A 17813-nucleotide genomic window follows, 5' to 3' on the forward strand; every position below is an offset into this window, starting at 1 on the left:
GGTATGCTAAAGGTAGTGGCCACGGCTTGAGGCACCTCATTAGTGCACAGACGTCGACGTGATGACATCATGCAGATGCGTGACATCATCACATCAACATCCACGCATGTGAAGAGGCCCTCCAGAAGGGCCCTGAGATGCCAGTAGGGGATGCCAGCAGGGAAACGGGCCGGAGAGAAGGAGAGGCACTGGCGCCAGCCGATTGCCTACAGCAGTGTTTCTCAACTACTTCAAGCTAAGTACTCCCTAAGTCTAACAAATATCAATTGAGTACCCCAACCACAGACCTCCCTAGGCCCATCCAAGCTCTGCCCCAGGTCCCATCCCCTTTACTAATTGTAACACATTTTTTTCCATTCATTTTTCATATACACAGCAGATATAAATTCTCAAAACTGACACATTTCAATCACTATCCTCCTCTTCTACAAAGCCACACTAGCGGCTGCTGCATGGCAATAGCCCAGAAGCCCTTTAAATCTCTACGGGCTTCAGGGCTGTTACTGCGCGGCTTTGTAGAAGAGGGGGTATATTGAAAATAAAATCATTTTACCTACCGGCGATCCTCTGCAGGCTGCTTTAATTAGCTTTAAAGGTGAGACTGGGAGGCCAGGGGGGAAGCTGGAGGATGCTAGAGAGAAGGGGGAAACATGCAGGCTTTCGATGAATCCGGCCACACTGGCGCTGTACCGCATAGGGAAATCAGCTGGCAGGTGCCTCTCTTCCTCCTCAATGTGCCGTGGCACACATTGAATCTTAGGAGGCACACTAGTGTACCTCGGCACACAGTTTGAGATACACTGCACTAAGACAATTTTTACTGTACTTTGCTAAAAGAGCACCTAAATTTAAGATGCACTCACAAAGTGAAAGTGCACTAATAAATTATGTTTAATTTATCTTATAATAATTCCTAAAATTCTATCTACTCTCTTGGTCACTGTCACAAACCGAGATGAGGAGTTCAATGATCTTTTTCCAGGGTGGTGACTCCTAATATGGAAATCATTTCTATAGCACTACCAGGCTTACACAGTGCTGTACACCAAAACATGGAAGAGACAGTCCCTGCTCGAATGAGCTTACAATCTATTTAAGACAGACAATCTGGACAATAAGGTGCATCTATACACACTGCACGGTTAGGGGAATTACAGAGAGAATGACAATATAGTTATGGGTGTTTAGCAGATAGGTTGGAATTTGGAATTGAAAGCTGCTTTGAATAATGCCACGGACGTACTGAGTCTGGCAGTTTGTTTCAGGTAGAAGGGACAGAGTCTGAAGTTGGCCATATAGGAGAAGGGTACAGATAAGAAAGACTTGCCCAATGAGTGGAGTTCCCTGGTCGGAGTATAGGGAGAGAGGAGAGATACTGAGGAGCTGCAGAGTGGGAGCTGCAGAGTGAATAAATATATAGGTCAGTAAGAGGAGATTGAACTATATGGAAACAGATAGGGAGCCAATGAAGTGACTTGAGAGGGGTAAAGTGGGAATAACAACATTGGCAAAATATGAGGCATGCAGCAGAGTTCTGAAGAGACTGAAGGGGAGAGAGATGGTTTAGCGGAAGACCAGTGAGAGGCAGGTTCCAGTAATCTAGGAGAGAGGGGATGAGGTTATGGATGAGGGTCTTAGCAGTACACTTGGAGATAAAGGGTCAGATTATGGCAATGTTGTAGAGAAAGAAACAACAGGTTTTAGTGGTCTGTTGGATTTGTGAAGAGAAGACGAGAAATGAATCAAAGATTACCTCGAGGTTATGAGACAAAGATGATGAGGGCATTGTCCACAGAAATAGAGAACAGGGAAATAAGAAAGGCACATTTAGGAGGAAAGATAAGGAGCTAAGTCTTAGCCATGTTTAATTAATTTTAGATGGTGGTGAGACATCCAGGTAGTGATGTTAGACAGACAGGCTGACCTGGGCCTGAATGTCTGTAGAGATTTCAGGTGTATAGAGATAGATCTGCGAGCCATTGGCATAGAGGTGATATTGGAAGCCATGTGAGGAGATTAGAGAACCAAGGGAAGACGTGTAGATGGAAAAATGAAGTGGTCTTTGAGGTACACTAACCGACAGTGGGACAGCAGTAGAGGAGAATCGACCAGAGCATATGCTAAAGGTGCAATGGGAGAGATAGGAAGATACCCATGAGACAACAGAGCCCTTAAGCTCAAGCGAGGACAATGGATCAATTAGTAGGTGGTGATTTACCATGTCAAATACCGCAGATAGATCAAGGAGGATGAGAATGGAATAGAGGCTTTTGGATTTGGACTAGAGACTTTGTAAGGGCAGCTTCTATAGAATGAAGAGGACAAAAGCCCAACTAAAGCAGGTCAAGGATAGCTCGAGAAAATAGAAAGTCAAGACAACGATCGTGAAAAGCACATTCAGGTAACTTGTCAGACTCACCTGGACTTTAACACCAAGTGTTCTTTTTGTATTGTACTTCTGTTCTATTCCCATGATAAGGGACAACATTTCATTAGCATCTCCTACAGTGCTCAGTTTGTAAATTGTAGGTGAACCCACACCCATCTCCTTTTTGAAACAGCAATTTGGTTATCTTACTACCTCAGAATATCAGGGAAAGTGCAATTGGGAAGAAGACTTGCTGTCATCTATTTCACTGTGTCAATATAGCCGAAACTGTCCAGCAGTTTTCCTCATGCTGAGCTTGTAAAATTTGAGCCTGAGGTCAATCTGCAAAATAATCTAGCTGTATTTTCAAGTTCCTATAACCATCTGAACGAAACCTAAGGGAAAGAAAATTCATGAGGGGGTTTCTGCCTAAAATTCTACTTAAATGACTTAGAAAATTCACTGACCGGAAATAAAAGCTGCAATTTGGACTGTCCAAGGGAACAGCATCAGTAGTAATTAGAAGTGAGTTAATTGCATTGCTAAAACATAAATTATAAAGACGAGCATTGGGGCTTAGAATACATGGTCTTTTTTCTTTGTGGATGCAGGTTTTTTTTTATTTTTCTGAATTTACTGTATGTTTTATGATCTTTCTGCTCCTTTCTAACCCTTAGTGTGAGCTTGTTTATTGCATACTTTGCCTTGTTTAGTGTGATTTATTTAATTCTTATTTGTTATGTATTGGATATTATACCCAGTTGGTTTGCCTTATGTGTTTCTTCGTAGAAACAATATAAAAGTGAAATTAATTTTTTAAAAAAGATAGTAGGATTTTTATAAGCCCTAGCTTACTAATCAATTCTATAGAGGGTAAATGTTCTTTTGAATGTATTGGGGGGGGGGAATCTAATGAGTGTGGGACTATTTGGAGAGGTTGAAGCAGACCTGAAACAGTCTCTTTTTAGACATTTAGGGACTTTAAAGGGTACAAACATATTTCAGGGGATGAGCATTATTATAGATCAGTGCTTAAGAATGTTATCTTCAATATGGATGTTCAGGTTCTGTCAGTATTGCTTTCTACAGGGAGGCAAAGCCTAATGGTCAGAGCAGTGTGTGTGTGTGTGTCTGTATTTGTGTGTTTGTATGCTGTTTTAGCATCCTTTTAGTGGTCTGTTGCTTCATGTAAAAACAAAACAAAACAAAAAAAAGGAAAAGCAGGATGTATTTTAGTTGGGCTGTGCTTTGTGTCCTCCTTGAAAGGAGCCCTGCCAAGAACTTCTCATTGAGGTGAATTGTGTTTGTTGGGGGGGGAGGGGAATTTGGGGTCTGTTTTCTGTGCATTGTCATTGGTTAGTGCTAGGGTTCTTGTGCTGAAGGGTTTTTTTGTTGTTTTTTTCAGTATCAGCTGTTTTTGTGGCATATTTTCATGACTGAATAGCATATATATTTATGTTAGTTTATATTTGATGTGAGCCAGAGTGGGTTGTTATTTATTTTTATTAAATTATATTCCACCTAAAAGCTATTGTCAGAATTTGGGTTTGTTTCTTTTTTAACTTCTGTGAGGTTTTGCTTTTATAGCCCGGCACCTATAAGACAGGGTAATAAATTGAAAGGATAGAAATTCTCCAGGGCAGAAGATATCTACTAGTAATAGAACTGGGAATAACACTATTATGCAGTCATCATTATCATTAGGTATACAGGGAAGGAGCAGGTGGGTCAAAGACTGTGCAGTCAAGTCCTGAGTGATGTAGTGCATAGTGTTAGCATTAGGGGGGAGGGGCCAATGGTGAATGGGATAATGGGATCGTAGACTTTATGGGTAGGAAGGGTTTTGTTGGAGGGGGTGAGAAATGGAGGACAGTCTGGTTCATAGGTTGGAGGGTTTAGCAGAGTGCATTAAAAAATCATTGGAACACTTAAGTGGTAAAGAATTTTAAAAATATGGAAAAACACTTGGAACAGGAGAAGCACAGAAGACATAGGTATAGCCCAGTGGTCTCAAACTCGAACCCTTAGTGGGGCCACATTTTGGATTTGTAGGTTCTTGAAGGGCCGCAGAAAAAATAGTTAATGTCTTATTAAAGAAATGACAACTTTCCATGAGGTAAAACTCTTTATAGTTTATAAATCTTTCCTTTAACAGTTAAAGGAAAGATTTATAAACTATAAAGAGTTTTACCTTACGCAAAATTGTCATTAACTATTTTTTCTGCAGCCCTCACATTTAAAGTTTAATATCTTTTCTTTCTCAAAACTGACACATTTCAATCACTATATTAAAAATAAAATCATTTTCCCTACCTTTGTTGTCTGGTGACTTTATTTTTCTGTGCATTTAACTATGTTTCCAGGGCCTTCTTGTCCTTTGACTGTTTTTCTCTCCGTCTTCACTTTCTGCCTTGCATCCATCTTTGGCATTAACTTAATATTCAATTTTTCTGCTTTCTTTTCAAAATCTACGTTTTCATGTCTTACCTTCCCTTCTATCTCTCTCTTCTTCCGTCCCTATTTCCATGGTCTGACATCCCTTTGTTTCCTTTCACTCCCTTCCTCCTTCCTTCCTTCCTTTCCCCTGGTCTGGCATCTGTCTCCTTCCCTCCCCCAACTTTTTATTTTTTTCACCCTGCCCCCTTCTTTCTTTCTCTCTCTCTCCATGCCCGCCCTTTCTTTCTGTCTTTCTTTCTCTATGCCCCTTTCTGTCTGTGTCCTGTCTCCCTTCTTTCTTTCTTTACTTCTTCCTGCCCTCCCCCAAGCCACTACCATCGGTGAACAGGCTGCCACCGCTGCAATCGTGGAACAGGCCACGCCGAGGTCTTAACTCTTTCTGCTTATCTTCCCTAGCGCAGGGCCGACCAATTCTCGCCAATTCTAACGTCGGGGAGCAACTTCCGGGCCAGCCAGGCAACGATTGGCTGGCCCGGAACTTCCTCCCCGACGTTAGAATTGCCGTCGGGTGGCGAGAATTGGTCGGCTCTGAGCTGGGGAAGATAAGCAGGGAGAGGTAAGATCTCGAGCGCTGGCCTGTTCCCCGATTGTGGTGGCTTGGGGGAGGACAGTTGGAAGGGAAGTAGATTGGAGACCCCTGCTTTAGTCGAGGACAGAAAGCGGGTCGCAAAATAGTCCCTGGGGGGCCGCATGCGGCCCGCGGGCCACGTGTTTGAGACCGCTGGTATAGCCTATGGAAGTGTGGGAATTAGATTCATGGGATTCCTCTGATTTGGCATCATCTCCTTCAACCTATGAGGGGTGTTTTCAGGTTGATTGAAGGGAGTCAGAACTTATGAGGGCAAGGAAATCAGGTGCAGTGGCTTAAACTTCTAGGAAAGGACATACACAGTGTGCAATTGTCAAATATTGCAGAAGTATGACAAAAGATTTTTGGGTCCTTTTACTAAGGTGCGGTAGCCGTTTTAGTGCGTGCTAAATGCCAATGGGTGCCAACACGTCCATTATATCCTATGGACACGTTGCCGCGCATTAGCATTTAGCGTGTGCTTACACGGCTACCGCACCTTAGTAAAAGAGGGAAATTTAGAGAGAAATATGTTAATTTATTTTCTTTAAATGAATGTGAACATGATGAGTGAGCGAACATGGTGACTGGAAAAATGCTGAAGAAAGTAAGGAGGATGGAAAAAAAGAAGAAAGTGTGAGTGCCAAACACAATTTTTAATTGATTGTTGGTATTTCATATATATTCCAGTGTTCTAGGTGAGGCAAAGCCAGCATTATATTTGGGGTTGTTAAATTATTTAGATTTGATCCTGCAGGCATACATATGGTTGGTGAGCCTGATGAAAATGTGATGAGTGGTTTAGGAAGGGATTAGCTAAATATAAACTCATACTTTTTGATATAGCCTTCAACTCATAAGCCTACTCCCCACTGTCCAACAACCTAGCCAGCAGATTAACCGTTCCTCTTAACTGTATCCATGACAACCTGTTTGTCTGTCTAGATTGTAAGCCTTTTGAGCAGGGACTGTCTTCTTTGTGACTCTGTACAGCGCTGCGTACATCTGGTAGTACTATAGAAATAATTAATAGTAGTAGCAGTACTTCAATTGACACATAGATATTCAAAAAGGACACCAGTTTCTCAACCATTTCTATTGACCGCATACCAGCATTTTTAACAAGGGTGTCTGTGCGCTTCACGTCAGATATCCAGCACAAACTCTTGATAAAGGCACAGACGCCGAAACACTGCCAGTGTCGAGTCTATGAGCCCTCGTGGCAATTTTGAACACTATACCCCTGGTTGACTATTTGACATCTCATCCTCATGACTCCCCCGTTGTGTGTCTGTTGCTCTCGTCGTTGAGGCCGGTGTTTGGCTTCCGAAACTGAGTTGGGCACCATTTATAGAACAGTGTGTAGTGCTAGGACCGGCATCCAATTTTGGGCATGAGGATTTATACCAACTGAAATCTGGTATAAATCCTCATGCATAAATTATGTGCTAATCACCTGAATTCTATTGTATAATACTGTGCACGTCTTTAGTGTACACCCTTGACCCTTTCACGGCTACATCTCCCTTTCAGTTGCATGCTAAAAACAATTACATGCACATTTTCATAGAATTGTGTTTAGCAAGATGGATGCATAAAGCCAATCTGTTGCCAATAAACACTAATAATTGATTTTTAACATATTGGTGCTAAAAGCACCCAATTATTGGCACTAATTGGCTTGTTAATTAAATTGAGTGTGCAGATTCATCCCACACCCTAATTTGTGTGCGCATTTGAATGCTATTTACAGAATTTGGGGGATAATTTGCACATAAATGTGAACACCAAGGTTAAATAATTGACCTTCACCACCTAAATATAAGTACTGTTTTGCATGAAGGATGAGCATATCATGTTATTTAGAATGATTGGATTGGATTTATTTTCTTGATATACCGCTTGCACCAAAGTATTAAGTGGTTTACAAAGCTATGAGCTTCAAATATAATACAGTACTCCCCCGATATTCGCGGGGGTTCCATTCCAGGAACCGTCGCGAATCTTGAAAAACCACGAATACAGTTTTCATCAGGGGAGACAGTTAATGTCTCTGCCTGGGAGTTCTGGGACGCCGGTAAGCCCTCCAGCTCAGCTAGGGAAACTGCTTCTTGTCCGTCCTGAGCTGCCGTAGTTTCCCTCTCTCGCGGCTGTTGGGGAGGCACTGGTCCAGCAGGGCTAAGCAATACCTCACTCCTGAGCTCTGACTCGGCGCAGCTGGTTCGCCCCGAGGGGAGAATGTAAAGAAGCCCACAATGGTCTCCTGCCTTCGCGAGGTGAGCTCAGGTTGCCGGGCTGTGGCAGCCACTCTTCCCCTTCTTTTAGGCATTTCATTTTGAAATAGGGTAACCCCGATAAATGGGAACGAGAAAGGTTTTTGGCAAGAGAACATGTTGCAAGCATCCTCACTGCACCACAGCCATTCTTGCCTCTCTCCTTTACAGATTTTTTTAAAATTTTAATAACGTTTTCTTTATTTTAGAAATATCATTGATTTTTAAAAAAATTTAGTGTAATTTTTTTGTTTTAGATTTTGAATTTTATTGTATAAGGTTTACACAACCTTAATGCAGTTTTTAGTGCTGGCCAAAGTGGTAACAGCTCCGATGCTCATAGGAATTCTATGAGCATTGGAGCTGTTGCTGCCATAGCCGGCAGTAAAAACGGCGCTATGGTTTTGTAAAAAGGTGATATTGTGATGTACAGTACTCCCCCAGTCATTTGCAGTCGGCGATTCACGGTCCCAGTCATTCGCGGTCTTTTCCGACCGCGAATGACCAGGCAGGAGAGGGCAGCCGGAGTAGCAGGAGAGAGCAGCCGGAGCGTTGGCGAGTGAAGAAAATCACTCGCGGTATGCTCCGACTGCCTCTTCCTGCACTAAAGTTGGGCCTTGCTAATCAGGAGCTCTTTTGACATGCAACCCCTGATTGGTGAGGCCCGACTTTAGTGCAGGAAGAGGCGGTCGGAGCATACCACAAGTGATTTCCTTCACTCGCCAGCGCTCTGGCTGCTCTCTCCTGCCGCTCTGGCTGCCCTCTCCTGCCTGGTCATTCGCGGTCGGAAAAGACCGCGAATGACTGGGACCGTGAATCGCCGACTGCAAATGACTGGGGGAGTACTGTACATCACAATATCACCTTTTTACAAAACCATAGCGCCGTTTTTACTGCCGGCTATGGCAGCAACAGCTCCAATGCTCATAGAATTCCTATGAGCATCGGAGCTGTTACCACTTTGGCCAGCACTAAAAACTGCATTAAGGTTGTGTAAACCTTATACAATAAAATTCAAAATCTAAAACAAAAAAATTACACTAAAATTTTTTAAAAATCAATGATATTTCTAAAATAAAGAAAACGTTATTAAAATTTTAAAAAAATCTGTAAAGGAGAGAGGCAAGAATGGCTGTGGTGCAGTGAGGATGCTTGCAACATGTTCTCTTGCCAAAAACCTTTCTCGTTCCCATTTATCGGGGTTACCCTATTTCAAAATGAAATGCCTAAAAGAAGGGGAAGAGTGGCTGCCACAGCCCGGCAACCTGAGCTCACCTCGCGAAGGCAGGAGACCATTGTGGGCTTCTTTACATTCTCCCCTCGGGGCGAACCAGCTGCGCCGAGTCAGAGCTCAGGAGTGAGGTATTGCTTAGCCCTGCTGGACCAGTGCCTCCCCAACAGCCGCGAGAGAGGGAAACTACGGCAGCTCAGGACGGACAAGAAGCAGTTTCCCTAGCTGAGCTGGAGGGCTTACCGGCGTCCCAGAACTCCCAGGCAGAGACATTAACTATGGAGAAGGTAGTGTTGGCTCCAGCAGTTGGAGGACAGATTCCAGCGGTTCCCCTGTTGGTAAGGCAAGCGGAGTTCACTTTGGAGTCTATCTGGATGGCTTTAGACTCACTTTATAAATTGTGTGTAGGAACTCTACCACTGGTTAATGCACAGGAAAAAAGAATTGATTCTCTTCAGGAAGGAATAAAGTCTCAGGGGAAAAAAGTGGACTGCTTGGAGAAATGAGTTCAAGGGCTACAAAAGATTCAAACTACCTTAATGCAAGATAGACTATTGCTAGCAAGGAAAGTTGAAAATCGGGAAAATTATACTAAAATGTTGAATTTGAGAATACTTAACTTTCCTAAAGTTCTAGCAATGTCTCCTAGAGATTTATTTTATAAATTTATTAAAGACTCGTTTAAATAGCCAGAGACCAGTTTTTCACCTATACATATTGTAGAATATATTACCTTCCAGTATCTATGAAGGCTTCTCAACCTGAGGTCTCATCTGATCCACCGAGTCCAATGGATTTAACAAGAATTTTGGAAACCTCAGAGGATGAAGTTACTTCATACTCTACACTTCTGGTAACATTTGGCTTTCAACAAGACAAAGAGGCACTTCTTAGGCTGTTTTTTAAGATTAAAGAAGTGACCTTTATGGATTCTAAGATCTCCATGTTCCCAAACATTTCAAAGTTAACTCAGATCAGAAGGAAAGGGTTCCTACAATTGAGACAATCCGTACTTTCTTTGGGGACTAAATTTCAGCTTACATATATTTTTTTCGACCCCTCTCAGTTACATTTTTTTCTAAAGGGGAAGGAAGTAATGCCTTCCAGTGCCCCCACAGGTCCTTAAGAATAATGCAGAAGATGTAACACTACGCTAATGATTTTTTTTCTTTATCCTTGTTAAATATCAGATCCCATGATAATGTGAATTGTCTCTCCCAGATTGTGGGCTTTATTTGAGAGATTGAGTCTTATTTGTTTTTGTTTCTTTTTAACCTGTATGTAAAATCTCTCTTTTTCCTTATATATATACTGGTTTATATATATCTATAAAAGTATAAATAAATAAAAATCTGTAATATTACTAAAATAGAAGACTTCAGTCATTGGTAACCCTTCAATGTCATATGACATTCTTTCATTTACTTATGCAGAATAGTAGAATTGTGCATACTCATTTTTTAAACCCCTGTAACATATATGGCAAGGCTTTCCTTCATATGTCATTATTTATAGCATTCACGCAAGGGCATTAACATAAACCGCAAGGTCCACTGCACAAACCCCATAATCTGTCCATAATAAATTTCATCCATAGCGTGTATTTCTTAGCAATCTGATACATTGTGATATAATTTTTTTTTTTAAATGGCTGTGGGTAACATCATATTTTACTGCGATCTAGGAAACAGAATTTTTGTTGTAGCCATTGTTTAGAAATGCGAGCATGTTCTCCCTACAGAAACGAACATGTCGAGCAGAGCCTAAACCACATCCACTTAAAAATTCTGGAATGATCATTTCCACAAGCCTTCATTTGCAGCAGTAACATATGTAGTGGCAGCTGTGCTCTGCTGTTTAGAGACCAGGGACGCTTTGGAACCCAATAAGAACGCTGTGACTTGAATACAAAAAGCCAGGAGGGGGGCTCCCCCTGAATTCCAAATTGTTCTGAAGGGGAAAAAAAAGGCAGGCAAACAAATCAGTGTGCCGTACATTTAGAATAGTGCTGCTGTGTTAAAAACCCATTCCAAATAAATTAAAATGAGCAATGCATGAAATACATTTTCAAGATAGCGCCTCATTTGCATTGATTTTAATTGGCCTACTCCAACACTTTGTGTATAGAATGAGGACTGCTTGTTTGTCTCATGATTATTATTTTTTTTTTAATTTATACTAAAGATGGTTTAGTTGTAATGGCTTGTATATACCACTTTGCCTTCTTCTGGTGTTTTCATGAAAAAGGACTCCTATTACCGAGATTAACCATCAGAGCTGAAATGTAATCTTCAGATCCTGCTACTGCAGCCCATAAAACACACAAACGCTATACACACAAACCTACTCTGTGGCATCAGTGTGACACTTGATTCAATTATACCTTATAGTCGGTGAGTGGCATGTGTAAACCAGTGTATAAACAAAGCAAGAGGATCGTAATGGGGAAAAAAAGAAAAAAGCAATGGATTCTGAAGACGCAGCCGTAGGATAGTCTAATTTAGCAAACTGCCGTGTTCTAATAGTGCTAGCAGCAGGGGAAAGGGGGAAGGGGCGCTTGTATACAAAGACACTGGCACTCCTCTTTCACTCAGGTTCCTTAAAAAGCCCAAACCTGACTGCTGAGGCAGAACAGTTTAATAATGCTCAGGAAAGACAGAGAACTTGGATTGTTTTTTATTTTAACGCCTAACCTTGGACAAGATGGGGGAGCTGTAACACTCAGCCTCCTCCTCTGCATTGTTCTCTTTGGTTTGCCCTCATTAGCAGGCAGCTCAGCTCCATTGCTACCGTTCTGTGCCTACTGGCCCTTTATGTTACTTAATTGTATGAAATCCCAGTGCTGTCAGACCATTTACCATCCCATAACTCTTTTGTCTATGTTGGTTTCTATGGCCTGATGGAGCAGAACCTGGTTTGTAATCTCATGACATCATAAAATGAAAAGGAATTCTCTTTTGCATAAAAACGAAGCACAGGGGAGCTCATAAAATGCCCTCACATTATCCAAAGTCCAATTGACACTTCATCTGTCAACTGCTTAAATTATTTCAGCATGCCTCAATAAAACTGCTACATTACAGGACAGGTCTGACCTTATTAAATCTTCACAGCTCTTTCCTGTCATTTCCACTGAGCAGCAGTGAATATCTACAAGTGCAACAGATTCATTTCCATCCCTGCTCACTACAAAATTCAAGGTGCAGAGTTTAGGTAAAGAGAAACGGCAAACAATACTAAGGTAGGCATTTAAATCGCGGGGAGTGGGCCATCTCTAGATTTTCATCAGCACTTAACGGAACTGCGCCATTAAAAATCTGGCGTGACCACTGCAGTACTGTCTCGGTAGTTCCAGGGCTCTCTGGGGCAATCTGGGCCAGAATCAAGGCAATGCTGGGATTTATTTGGTTAGCACAGATATTTATTCCACTGAATAAGTTCCCACATAAAGTTAAGACATAGCTCATGGCAGAAAGCTGTTGTTAGCCTCGAACTATCCATCAAACTCATTGAACCAAACAGCAAGATATTCGAGTAACAGACTCACTCATTTTGCTGGCTGTGTAGACTAGAATTGTCGATGCAGTGACTTTCAGAGGCACAATCAAAACTCTTTGACGTCCAAAACCAGCACACGTCGGCATTTGGGCATTTTGACCACCCAAAATGTCCAAGTGTCGTTTTATTGAAACCAACTTTCTTGATATCTGGTAGGACTTCTAAGCTCCTATATGATTTGAGTTCTAGTGGGTGTGTTGGGAGACGTTTTATGGGCAAGCTATGGGGCAGGCTTTTGGACATTTTGCAGGTACAATTGAAGGTTTTGCAGGTCATCCTAGATGGAACTTAGATATTTGGGGCTAGACCTGTTTTAGAAGCATCTAAGTACTAAAAGGTACTCAAACTAACCAGATGACCACTGGAGAGATTATGTAATGAGTCCCCTTCCACTTCCACTCTCCCAAAGATTTGAATGAAAGAGTACATAGCTGCCTCTAGAACACCAGCATCTACTATGAGAAAGCCTAGTAGAACTCCGCATAGGTATCATAAGCAGCCAGGTAGATGGGCTAGTGAGCCATAGAGAGGAGGAGCCAGACCCATAAGCCCTTCTAACTACAACATTTATGGTAGAAAGTATGAGCCCACCAAAACCCTACTTTACTGTCATATAGGTACCACCTGCAGCCATAAGGGCTATAGGGGTGGTAGACAGATGGGTATAGTAGGTGTTGGGGGAGTTTTGGAGGGCTCAGCATAAATTATAAGAGGGTTCTAGTGAGATGTACATCTGGCACCATTTAGGTGAAGTTCACAGCAGTGCCCTCTAAGTTGCCCCAGTGCTTTGTTGGTATGTCTATATGGCTAGTCCATTAGAATGCTGACCATTTCCACGTCCAAACGGTCTGTATTTGGACATTTCTAAGTTGGAAATTTATTTGGCTTAGACATCCCGTTGATTTAAGACGTCGAAGTAGATGATTAAAATATATATTGGACATCTAGAGATTTGGATTTTGAAAATGACCGTTTTTGTGTGTTTGACTTTGGATGTTTTGTGGGAAACATTCAAATCGGACTTAGACTTTTCTTTTTTTTTCTGACAATGCCCCTTCACATTGCCAAAGTCAGCGCATAATTTCCTAATGCAAGCATAACTCAAATATTTTGCTCCCCAATGCTGAAAGCAAATAGCATTCAAATTACAGTTGTGTCCAAAAGTATGCACTATAAGAAAAAGCAGCACACACTGCTGCAATAAAAACAAAATCAGGGTAAATATCTCCCTTCCTACTTAAGAGCATAAGCGTTGCCATACTGGGACAGACAACAGGTCCATCAGACCCAGAATCCTGTTTCTAACAGTGGCCAATCCAAGTCACAGGTACCTGGCAAGATCCCAAAATAGTAAAACAGATTTTATGCTGCTTATCCTAGATATAAGCAGTGGACTTTCCCAAGACCATTTTAATAATGATTTATGGACCTTTACAAAATTATCCAAAACATTTTTTAAACCCTACTAAGCTAATTGCTTTTACCACTTTCTCTGGCAACAAATTCCAAAGTTTAATTACACATTGAGTGAAGAAATATTTTTTCTAGTTTGTTTTAAATCAACTATTTAGTAGCTTCATCGTGTTGTCACTATTTACTGTCCACGTTCTCTTTATTAAAATATGTTATAAAATTTATCTCCACCAATAAAATATATTTTATAAAGAACTATTAATTTGGTGAAAGTTAGCTCACTTGATTAACACTCAGCTCTGTAATTAAATATATACAGTATATATGAATCAAGGACCAAGACCCAGAACATTTATGAATAAACTGAAAATGTAATTATTTTTAGAGCCGGTATAAAATTGCAACCAAGCCAGTAGAAACAGTTTACAGATGGGATCTTTAAGCAAGAATTAATATACATCACACTGGGAAATATATTGAAATTCACACAAACCTTAAAGATATACCTACATAAAGGGGGCACTGGGAAAACTGTTTTGAGAGACATTTTACTTGAAAGTGTCACGAATCAGGAATCATGGAACTTAATAATCATATTAATATTACATTTGTGCTCCTACTCATGGCTTACAAACATTGAGGGTAGCTCCATATTCACCATCGATCACTGCAGTCATCCGGCATCCAGTTTTCATTGGCAGCTTTGGTTAGGGTCTGGCTATGCTCCAGTTTCAATAGGCTTGCTATGCCACTCACATGCCTTCACTCACATAAGAGTTAAGTGCACCACCCCCAGAGACCAGCCTTAGTGTAAAGCTGCAGGATATAGGCTCACTCATACTCCCATGTCGGTGCCACAAAATAGTGCTGTGGCACGGCACTGTATGTCTGGTTTTGTGACGTCAATTTCTCGATCTGGTGAAATTTTCTCTTAACCCAGCATGCTAGCCAAATCATAAGAATAAGAGTGCAAAGCTGACCAATTAATATCACCACAATGAGGTGAAACAATCTTTCTAGAATACCATTCCCAGTACGTGACTTCCCAAGCAAAATATCTCACCATGAATGTTTACCTATGTTCTCTATTTCAGTGGCTAATTGGTGTATTAATCTGGTGTCCTTGGTGATTCTTTCTGTCACTATCTTGTTCTCCTTTTTAAGTCTCTCCAAGGATCTCTGTATAATAGGGTGATCCCATACAGATTGCAAGTATGTTACATTGAAGCCTAAGGGGATAGGTAATAGTTCAGTTGTGGGAATGGATGTCAGTGGAAACATACTGCATTATAGTTCTGGAATAGCTAAAATCACATCCTGTAATCCTAGTGACATCACATAAAAATATATTTAAACCTCTCTCTGTGAGCTAATTAAGGGAATCAAGATGGCCACAGCAGCCGCTTAATGGGAGAGACGCCTAAGAACTTTTCCCATTTACATACTTTTTCCACTTCCTACGATGCCCAAAAGGAGGGGGAAAGGAGTTGGTGGAGCCTCCTGACATCTCGGGATCCCTTCTAGTGGCACAATAGATGAGATTCTTTGGGGCCTTACAGGAGGTTTGGATCAGTCTGGGAATCGTCTGCTGCCGATGCCGGCAAGTGACGCCACTGCGGATGACTTGGGGCTTGATATGACTCTGAGCCCAGACCATAGAGTTCTGCCCCCAAGGCCACAGCAGGAAAGCTCTCTGCAGGAACTGAGCTTGCCCGGAGAGGCATGGCTCACACCGCAAGAGGCTAGTCCATCTGAGGGCTTGCTGTTGGAATCAGCGGGGGAACTTGCGTCCCTGGAGTTGACTGAGGCCGGAAGACCACCGGAGGAGCTGGTACAAGGGACATTGTAAGCAAAACCAGCAGCTAGCAAGACTTTGATGCCTTTGCAAGACTTTTCCTTGTTAGTAAAACCACCAGAAGTTATGCTGGAGACCATTTGGGACTTAGTGGTGAATTTAGGAAAAACTTTTTCCTCACAAGTTAAGGAAATTGAAGGAAATTTAAAGATAGAGAAAGAAGAAATTTTGCAGCTGAAGCAGGAAGTTGAAATAGGGAAAACTGAGGCTCAAAAATTGAACACAGAATTGAAAACAATTAAAAATCTCCAGGAAATACAAGTTAAAGATAATATTAATATGCGGAGAAAAATAGAATCTCTTGAAAACTATAATCGGGCAAACAACTTACGGATTATAAATTTTCCTAAAATCCCTACGACAACTCCTCGAGATATTTTTTTGAGGTTCTGAATGTTCCAGAACAATCATTACCCCCCTTTGTTAAAGTATATTATCTTCCTGACAAGAAACGCCAGGAACAATCAGATCAAAATTATCAGGACAAGCCTCTGGATGTTTCCGAATTATTGGAAACTTCTGAGGAAATACTTGTGAAACCAGCAACATTATTAGTAACAGTGGCGTTACCGCCTGATAAGGATTGGATAATAAGGTTATTTTTTAAGAATAAATAAAAAAAAATTTGGGGGACAAAAAATATTAATGTTTCCTGATGTCTCCAAAGATACTCAGAGAAGAAGGAGAGAATTTCTGTTGATGAGACCAGCAGTTACTTCTATTGGTGGTGTTTTTTTCCTGCGCTACCCGTGCAAATGCATAATTAGATATAAATCCTATAAATATGTTTTCTTTGATCCATACCAGCTGACTGGGTTTTTGTCTCTAAAACACCTTGATAGAGAATAAATATAACAACTCTAAATGAAGAATTAATCTCCTACCATTATAGGCTGTCTTTTTCTTCTTTTTAACATAAGTTTCCTATATTATGTTTAGTCATTTAATGAATCTTGGTATCTCTAGATTTTGAGGACTTGAGAATGATAGAATTATTTGATTTCCTGGAATATGATTTGGTGTTTTCCTTAAGTTTGTGATTTTTTTTCTGTTTCTTTCTGTTCAAGATGTTTATGCTTGGAAATGTATTTTGGAAAATTGAATAAATAAATATAATATATATATATATATTTAAATCTTCAATTACTATACAAAGCTTACCATTGACTATAATATAAGGACAGATTGTTCAAATGCATAAACAGGAATGGGAATAGGGAATCGCTATACATTATCATTAGAAAGATGAAAAGCACAAGTACCATTAAGCATGCAATTATCATAATAACTTCATAGGTTACTATCACACACAAAATAATTATTCTTATCTATGGGAATACATAAATCTTGTAAGATAATATTTAATTGTTCATTGATGGAGCATGCAAAGACAGGATCATGATAGGGCACCATGAGATGTCCTCCAGGCAGGACCAATCCCAACTGGATCACTGGGAAGGCCAAAATGTTCTGTTAAGTCAGGTATGTAATAATTGTGATAAACAGTTCGTTGTGATCCAAGTCTGAGAAGAATGAGGTCAGGTGCCACCAATTGGCGGTTAATTTTTTTGAGGAAGTCATATTGTATTCCAACAAGCTTAAAATTTCCAGTGGAATGATTCCATGTTCTGCAGCCCGGATAATACTGCGCAGTGTCTCTATCATAAACAATTGTGCTTGTGTACAGGCCAAGCCCAAGGAAATATTGGAAAAGGTGGCATTTACCATGTTCATTGTTAGGTTTATGGCAGTTGTCTGATGGCGATACCACAATGTAACCAAATCCAATTGATGTGATTGAAGTGTTTGTATACTGTGGGTGTCAATTATGGATAAGTTCATAGCTTGTCTTATATTTTCCGTACTGCTGGCAATTTTGTTAGCAAGTACCTCGGAGTCCATAGCATTGATGACACCCAGACTTGTTCTGGCAACTCCTAGTTCTGTGTCAAGAACATCTCGATGCTTTCGTGACACCTGGCCATCTCCCTTCCATAAGTCCTTCCACTGAGTCCAAGCTCAATTTAGAGTTCTCATATAGGGAACACATTGTGGATAAACAATAGAGATATTAGTAGCAGATGTATTTA

The sequence above is a fragment of the Geotrypetes seraphini genome, chromosome 1 (genome assembly GCF_902459505.1).
Source record: "Geotrypetes seraphini chromosome 1, aGeoSer1.1, whole genome shotgun sequence".
In the NCBI taxonomy this organism is placed as follows: domain Eukaryota; kingdom Metazoa; phylum Chordata; class Amphibia; order Gymnophiona; family Dermophiidae; genus Geotrypetes; species Geotrypetes seraphini.